The sequence below is a fragment of the Propithecus coquereli genome, unplaced genomic scaffold (genome assembly GCF_000956105.1).
Source record: "Propithecus coquereli isolate 6110/MARCELLA unplaced genomic scaffold, Pcoq_1.0 Scaffold197, whole genome shotgun sequence".
Taxonomy (NCBI): domain Eukaryota; kingdom Metazoa; phylum Chordata; class Mammalia; order Primates; family Indriidae; genus Propithecus; species Propithecus coquereli.
This window is the reverse complement of record NW_012144633.1, coordinates 3,447,962-3,457,099: the sequence shown is the minus strand read 5'-3', so window position 1 is coordinate 3,457,099 and position 9,138 is coordinate 3,447,962. Positions and strand designations below refer to the sequence as shown.

At 41.9% G+C, this 9,138-nt stretch overlaps 1 pseudogene; it reads right to left on the bottom strand.

The window, feature by feature from the left end:
* LOC105809590 overlaps positions 1 to 8,812 on the bottom strand; it is a 43,009-nt pseudogene extending 34,197 nt beyond the window's left edge.
* Positions 8,813 to 9,138: the final 326 nt, after the last annotated feature.

Below are 9,138 nucleotides of genomic sequence, written 5' to 3'. Positions count from 1 at the left end.
ATACTTAATTAAATAGGATCACAGTTTACTGTGAAACAATACTTAGTTATCCATTTAGCCAAAGTGACAATTAAAAGATTTCTAAGGTAAATATAAAGTTATACAGTTGTAAAAACAAAACAAAACAAAACAAAACAAAACACTTTAGCTCTTTTAATAGAGAAAACTCAGTTTTCTTAAGTCATCAAAGACCTGAAAAAGACAACATGAAGTATAGGAAATTATTTTGATAAAACATAAAATCTTTGTTTTCTAGGCAAATTATTTAAAAAGTAATGAAAACTCTTACAATCTCTTATCAAAAGCAAATCAATACTCAAAGACAATTTTGTTATTTATACAGAGAAGATCAAGTTCTAGTTTTGAATCAGTATACTTTTGTTATTAAGGTTCATTTTTAATTCCTTATATAAATTCATTCAATTTTAGCCAGTTTGACCACACAAGATTTTCTGTCTTCCAAACTTTCTATGTCCATTGAGTTGTTTTGTTCTTCATTCTTCTTTTTCATTCTGAGACAATCTTTAAATAACCTCCAAACTACTCATTTCCTCAACAAAAATGCATCATTATACCTCATACCTTTTTCTCCATCCAAAAATGCTTCTTACTTTTATTAAATAGAATCACTGGTCACAGGTCACAGTATACACTGTGCATACAAAGTTGTTTGTCTTATAGTTTCTACATATATTAATTAGAATTCTTAAGCCTTAGTAGCCCTAATTTCCAGTGAAAACTAGGAATAAGCAATTGTGAACTGTCTGTTACATACCAACATTCTATAGATTGGCAAACTTATGAATATACCACTTCATAATTTCTAGAAGCATTTTTTTTAGTAGTATAATTTTTCAATCTGGTGCAGGATATGTTGACTAAGAGACTCAAATATCTTTAGTTCCTTTGTAATAAGAAGGCAAATGTAGATAAACTTAAGCATATGTTCAGAAATTAATGTTTCAGTATTTTATCTCATTTGGAAATCATCTAGATATTTAATGAATATCCATCATTTAATTTAACTTAAAAAAACTCTAAGGGTGTAAGTTACCAAATAGGTTTGGGAAACTATTTTTAAGTAGACATATTATAAAACATGATCAGTGTTGAAAAGTTAATTTATAAACTTTTATTCTACTTGCATCTATTTAATTAACTTGTTCTTAGATTGCTCATGAAAATTGTATGAAACATTAGACAAAGCTAGCCATCATCTCAACTTATTTCCCTATTAACTATTTTTACAGCATGTGCATATTAGGAAAGCTTCACAAAAGCAAAAACCAAAAAGTTAAACACACTTTTTTTGTTTTACTGCTGTGCTTGATATACATGAAATAATAGATCTTGCATTTTTACTTCTACATTTGTTCTAAGATTGAATTTATAATTTTTATGATTTTAAACATCCAAAAGAGATAACATAAGCTTATTTGACTAGTAAATCCCCATAGAATTAAAGTTGTGTGTCTGCATTATATTTAATGCTGACAACTCTGAAGGCATATCCTTTTTTTTTTATTAAACTAACAATATTCTTATTTACTAAAGATTACTCAAATTATGTGAACTTGAAAAGCATTTGAATCAGTTCCTATTTTTCTGAGAGAACACTTAATTTATATACATGCTTATTTTTCTTTAAGCTCTTTTACAAATTAATTTTGATAATAACATCTGGTGGTAGAAAAATATCACATATGCATAATATACATTCATAGACATATGTAAACATACAAATAGATGCAAACAGAGATCTTATAGCATTCATTAAAAAATTTAAGCAGTGTGTCAGGTACAATAATACAAATCTCACTAGTATATAAAAGAAGAGCTGGACCCAAATTGCGTTTCTGGCAAATGGAACAAGTTAAGCTTACCCACTCAGACAGCTAAAGCCTTTTAGTAATATTTGTGGAAAAGACTTAATATTTTTCATTTATCAGTTTCCAAATAGCTCATTTCCTACTCCTCCCCCCTCTTCTGATGAGCGTCACTTCCCTGAAGTTTACATTTCAAAAATTTATATCCCAAAAGCACAGAGAAAGGATGGACAATTTCTATATGAAGGAATTTTGGGACATATTTGCCTATTATCAGAGGTCAGTCTTAAGGAGGCTGTGGATTAAATTTCAGGTGAGTGACTGAGGGAGCATTTAACAGCTGTCTGAATGTCTCCAAAGCCCATCTGAGTGCATAAAATATCTAGTTAATTTCTAATTAATCTTTTTCCATTTCAGCCTCAGGTAGTTGTTTTTCGGGGACCCTGAGTCCCTTGAGAGTAGGGGCCCAAAGTTCAAGTGACTGAAGGGCTGGAGTGGTAAGGAAAAGGTCTGGCGGAGAGGTGGAGAGGGTGGGGGCTTGAAGGGGGTCATATGAAGGGTTCAAGGGAACTGAATGCAAGATCAAAGGTGGGAAGAGGAAAAAGGAGCAGAAGCAATGGGAAGGAAGAGGTATTAGGGAGTCAGTTTGGGAGACCTTAAGTTTCCCAAAGAAGAAAATGAAGTTCCAAAGTATCCTCAGCAAAATTGTGCCAACAGAAAGGAAGTGAACAGAGTTGGCAGAGCAGATAGTCAGCAGGGGTTCCAGAAGGGAGTTTCAGTTGACTGAGAAGTTTCCATGGGAGGAGCAGAATCACATAGAGAGAGAAGAGAGACCTTAAAAATAGCTTTTATCAGGCTCTGAATATCAGCTTCCAGTTTTGCCAACTTCTGACCATAGAGCTCCCTAAATTTTTTTCCCCCAAATATCTTATTATCAGTTTTCAGCTGGGACAAACAATAAATATTCCTGGCAGTATTGTACTTTTAAACCAAACCTTTAAACCAAAGTAATATCTCTCGAGTAACTCAACCAAAGCCAATAAGCCTTTAATGGCTTAACCATGAATGCAAGAGACATCCCCAGAGAGGGTACAAAGATACAACTCTCCCTCCCAAGATCCAGAGCCACTCCCAAAGACAGCCAGAAGAAAGACAGAGCTAGAGAACTCCCTGAGAGTAGGCAGTGGTTGATAGTTTGCAAGTTGCAAATGGGGCACAACCCATATTCTGTTTGGCCATATTCTTGGGGGCACCCAACCTCATGATAACCTGCACACCTTGACAGGCAGAAAGCCAAGCCAGCTCTGAGGACACAGGACGAGACAAACAAGAAAGCTGTCCATGGAGGGAAAGGATCAATAAGCAATGCAAACCTCCAAACCAAAGTTACAATCCAAAGAAACAAATTCTTACAAATGTTTTTCTCCTGCTCATCTGAGTTTGGAAAGGAAAGAAAAAGGAAAAGTTTTTACCTTCCTCTCTTGACCAGGCGCTACAGAGAGAGATACGGGAAAGCTGACTATGGTGGGAATCCTCGCCCTTGCACCAGCGTCTGCCAGTTTCCCCCAGGATCCATGTGGCTCCGGAGAGAGTGCGTTGTCCCAGAGATCCCACCTTTGTTGCCAGAACTTTAGAAAAGGAAAAGGAATTTTCTCTCTGCCCTTCGTAATTTTTAGTTGGGACAGACTCCTGTAACAAAAGACAGATTAACAAGAGAAAAAGAAATAGAGGTTTAGTAACATGTATACCTCATGTATACATGGGAGATACCCAGAGAAATGAGTAAATATCAAAGAGCTGGCTTTGAATTAGGGCTTAAATACCATCACTGAAGTAAAGAGAGAGGGATGTAGGGAAGGTGGTTGTGGGACGATAACCCATAAAAACATGGTAACCTGCGATTAGTAATGCAGGTTTAAGTCAGTGCCTTCTCCATTGATAGGAGTCTCTTGCAATTTAGTTATCCTTCCCTTCTTGGTACTAAGAGGGAGACAGCCTTACAAATGGAGACTTACAGATAGAAATTTCCCTTACAAAAGGATAACCTGCTCTGTTTTTAGAGTTTCTCCTGTACTTGCAATTTCTCAAAATAATCATTGCAAAATAATCCTCATACCAAGGATTATGCATATTTGGGGGTTGCATTTTGTGGTCTCCCACAGTTATGTTTTGGGGTGGCACATTCTGTTCTCCTACAATCATATTTTAGGGTGGCATTTTCTCATCTCCCACAAGGGTTTCTCTTTGTCATTTTTTCATTGATTTTTAGAGCATCTTTGGGACGAACTGCACACACTTTGAGAGAAACACCCCTCCTTCAGAGGTCAGGATTATCAAGATTAATAATTCAGTGGGTGTATTTTTCCCTTCTAGACAATGTGTCTAAAGTAGGGGTAGGAGACACTAGAATAATCGAGAGTGCTGTTTATAATGGTGTGAGCCCAACTACCAGGCATGGAGAGCTGAGCCTCAGAACATTTGGTGTGTGTTTCTGCTAAGGATCATCTTCTTCTATTAAAACACAACTCTCCTAGAATAACTGCATGACATTTTAGCTAATGTCCCAGTCAAGTAATCTAACATCTTCTGTTCTACATATGTTTTGAGAAGTTTTAATATCCCTATTGCCTTCCCTTCACAATTAATGATATCTTTCCTTTGGCTTCTTCTGCTATTAATAAAAAGTCTACAGTCACTAAAAAGAAACAGATTGCAAACAAAATTTAAGGTCTGATGATGGAATTTATGGGAAAGGATCACTAATCTGACTTTCTTACTCTGCAGATAAAGAAACTGAGGCCCAGAAAAAGGAGGAATTTAAATAGGATCATACTTTAAGTTAGGAGCAGAATTCAGGTTAGAATTCGGGTGTCTCACGTTACTTTCTGGCTGTTGGTCCAACATCCATGTGTCATTCGGTGTCGCCCCCGTCTCTAAACTCTTTCTTCCTACCAGCCCCAGTGCTGATTCTCACAGCGTCAAGTCGGGGGACACCAGTCAGTGGGATGTGCCTTGGTTGCATTTCCTTAATCTCTGTTTCTCCTCCTTTCTTTGACAACGTTTTCAACCTCGAAAGCTTCTTCATGCTTTTTCTGTCTTTCTCTCTCCTCTATGTTCAGTTCCCCACCTCCTGCTCTGTCGTCTACACCTGCCACTCTTCTGTACCATTTCTTGGTGAAGCAGAATGAAAAAACTATTATCTTAATTTCCTCCTGTTGGGGAGGAAACTATCTTTTACGAACACAGACTTTTTAATATTCAATTTTAATTTGTTTCTACTGCTTCAAAGTAAATCCCCCCGCCCCTCCATTTTTCTCAAAATATAACAAAGGCCCTGTAAGATTTGGATTGGGAGGGGGTGTGTGCATACGGAAATCAAGGAAAGGGACTAAGTTTCAAAGGATTCGAAGGAGGGGCACATGCCCTGTAAGGTGAGAGTGCTAGCAAACAGAACTAATCCCAGGACCAGAGCAGGCCACAAAAATGTAACTGCTCTGAGAAAATGTAACATTTTGGGGAGGGTATTGAACTTTCCACAGGATGTGGAACGGACATTTGAGCCAATCTTATCTGGATCTCAAGGGCAGGGTGCCTGCAGCTGACGTTTGGGTTACGTTAGGCTTTTATTTTATTTATAATATCAAATCCATTTCCTCGACCCTTCATAATCTCGCTTCACCCTATGAAGCCAGGCTCTGTGCAGAATCCCTCTGCTCCAGCGAGGTTAATGTTGGTGGAGTCCAAAGAACACACCACGCTCACTTGGGGTTCCCACATTGACTCAATTTTCCTGGATCTTAAATGCCCCTTCCTGCCCCACTGTTCAAACTCCTTCATCCCTCAGCACCTCGCTCAAGACCTTCTGGGAAGGCTTGGCCCCCTCCAGCCCTTACACGCTCTGTTTCTGGCTGCTTGTTGCTCCTATAGTTGATACTTGTGAGGTCTGCTCTTCATTAACATACTGTTCTGCACATGTGCCCATTACTGGTTCAAATTGGCTTGGCTTGCAACCTTGCCATGCTGTGGGCTCATTAAGGCCAGGGCCCATCTCGTTCCTTTGAACTCCATGGCACGTAGCAAGGTGCTTTGTATTATATTAACATTAAATGCTGACAGCCAACTTTCACCTTCCTCTTTGGGACAATCCATGTACCAGACCTTTGTTAGTTCTGTTCTGCTACCTTTAGCCTCTCAGTTTTGCTCTACACTCAGCAGCAAGGATCCTTCTCTTCTGGGACTGTTGAATCTTCTCTGATCAGTCTCACTCTCAAATTAAATTTCAAACTTATTCCTCCCTCCCTCCCTCCCTCCCTTCCTTCCTTCCTTCCTTTCTTCTTTCCTTCTTTCCTTCCTTCCTTTTCAGACAGGGTCTCTCTATGTCACCCAGCTAGAGTGCAGTGGCGTCATCATAGCTCACTGCAACCCCCAACTCCTGGGATCAACCAGTCCTCCTGCATCAGCCTCCCAAGTAGCTGGGACTACAGGCATGCACCACCACGCCTGGTTAATTTTTCTGTTTTTTGTAGAGATGGGGTCCCACTCTTGTTCAGGCTGGTCTTGAACTCCTGACCTCAAGTAATCCTCCTGCCTCGGCCTCCCAAACTGTTAGGATCATAGGTGTGAGTCACTGTGCCTGGCCTCAAATCAAATTTCTCTACAGATGCACTGACACCCATGAACTAAGATGGGTGTCAGCATCTCCAGAGCCCTCTTCCCCCACTTCTTGAACCCCTACTTGCCCTTGTTGAGTGGGCAGGATCAGCCCTGGCTTTGCGAGACCTTCTGCCATAGCTTAGAGTAGGTGCTGTTCTTTGATGAGTAGACTCTATGTCATAACCACAAGAAGAAATACATAGTACTCCATCCAGTAAACGCACACTTACACACACACTCACATGCAACTGAAACGGTTTTGTACAATATTCTTACTTTGTGCAATGCCCACTGATATTTTCTTTTCTTTTTTAAAATTAAAAATGGTGATGGCAGCCCACTAAATTGATTTCATGACTAATGAGCTGTGATTTGCAGTTCAAAAAACACTGCTCTAGAGGATCAAAGGACAGTTGGCGTGGGAAGAGAGGACCATTCTGAAGGTGGCTGCTGGGAGAGGTGGTGGTTCTGGGTGGTCACTTCTCCTGCAGGCTCCCTTGGCCCTGCAAGTTCAGCTGAAATTAAAAATCAGCATGAGAGACACACTGATCTGGTGTTTACATCTGGCTCACCTCGCCAGTCTCCGTGCATGGGCTGGGTGGGCAGCTTCCTGTAGAATGACATCTGAGGAAGGGCATGAGGTTGTCTGGTGGGAGCTGGACACTGAGTGCCCTGTTATACTGTCAGCTCTGAGGACACCTAGGACAGTATCTTGGTGGTGTTCAATACACATGTATTGAATGAATAATTGAAGAGTAACAATCTGTTTCTGTAATTCTCCGTTGTTGGCTACTGACAAGGCGCAGGCACTGGGGGTGGGGAGGAGGGACAATGGGGAGGTAGAAGGACAAACAAATTCTTGCTGCCAGTGACCGTGGATGGTAAAGCATCCGGGTGTCAGCCTTGGTAAAGGCAGGCCGTGGCTGGGGCATTCCTTGGGGCTGTCAGTGAGGGTCAAGGACAAATGCACCCTCTTCAAGGCCTCTGCCCGTGGACAGCATTCTTGGGGCTGTGCAGAGGATAGACTGTGTGGAGGCAGGAGGGCTGAGCGAGGCCCCGAGGAGCTTGCGCTGGCGGTGGCATTTTATCAGGGATGTCGCATGCAGAAGAGGTGGGGAGGAAGCACTACTGAAAGTCAACGAGGTGCTGCTGACGTGCCCAGGGCCTCCCCTCTTCCTGCTGGCCACAGTCATGAAAAGCAGACCAGTGGCCTCTTCCACCCTCTCCCCACTCCCAGCCTCCCTACCTCTGGGTGGAAGACATTCTGTTCTCTACCTAGCGCCCTCCCTGGGAGCAGAGTGGCCAGGGCATGAGGCTGGTCCTGCATGGTCCAGGGGGTCCTCTCTGTGCTGCTGCCCTGACCTGGGAAGCAGAGGAAGCGACTGCTGCGTCCCAGCCACGACCTGGAGGGAGAGCGTTTGCCCTGCCTGTCTCTCACCCCTGAGCAGTGTGACCTCGGGGCCGTAATTTTCATTCTCTCCCTTGAGTATTCACACCCATTAAATGGGGCTTGACAATACCATATGTATACATATTTGTATAGTTTCTGCGAAGATTAAAGTGAGATTCATTTATATAAAGTCCAGGGCACACATTTGCTTAATTAATTCATTCAACAAACACTGAGTGATTTCCCATTATGTATCATTCATCATTCTAGGTGCTGGTGATGCAGCACCTGTATTCTAAATAGGGGAAATAAATAATAAATAATAACAAAAACTGAGTGAATATATCATATGCCAGGCTGCGATAAGTGCTCTGGAGAACAGTAAACCAGGTTAAGGGCAATAGGGGGTGGTTGGGGCAGTGGCTGGTTATTTTACATTGGTTGGTCAGGGAAGGCCTCTCTGACAAGGTGACACTTGAGCAGAGACCTGAAGAAGTAAGAGATAAGGTCATGCACATATTGGGGCAGGATATTCAAGTAGATGAAACAGTAAGTGCAAAGGGTCCGCGGTGGCAACGTGCTTGGCAGTTCAGATAATATCAAGAAGGCCAGACTGGTTGGTGAGAAGTGAGCAAGAAGAAGAAAAGTGAGAGATGAAGGAGTTATTGTCATGAACCTCTTTAAAAAAATCAATTATTTTTTCACTCATTTTTTTCCTAAGCCTGGAATTTGGAGCAATAGAACAGGTTTGTGGGGGGTGGCGTGGGAGTGGGAGTAAGTTTGACGCAGCCATGCATTTCCTTGTGCCTCCTTGGATGTGACAGTCCCATCCTCCTAGACCACGGCATCTCTAGGCATCTGCGAGTGGATTTACCAACTCAAGAGCAGTGGCTGATACAGGCCACACACACTTGCCTTGCTCCTCTGGAGGTAGAGCGGCCATCCGCACTGGCTTTGGGCTTGGCGTGGGACTTCCTTTGGCACTTTTGTGTCTGTCCCCTGGGAGCCTGTTCTCCGTAGTGAAAGTGGCTTGCCTCCGAGAATGGCTGCCCCTTCGTCATCGGCCACTGCATGAGAAGATAAGCGGAGGCCGGTGGAGGACGGCAGAGCCAAAGCCAATCCACAGCCCTCAAGAAGTAAATGTTGGTGCTTGTGAACCACTCAGATTTGGGAGTTATTTGTTACTGCAGCAAAATCTGCCCCATCAAATCAGATTCTGTGCTAAACACTTTTAAATGTTATCTTATTTAATCCTGACCCCAGTGCTTC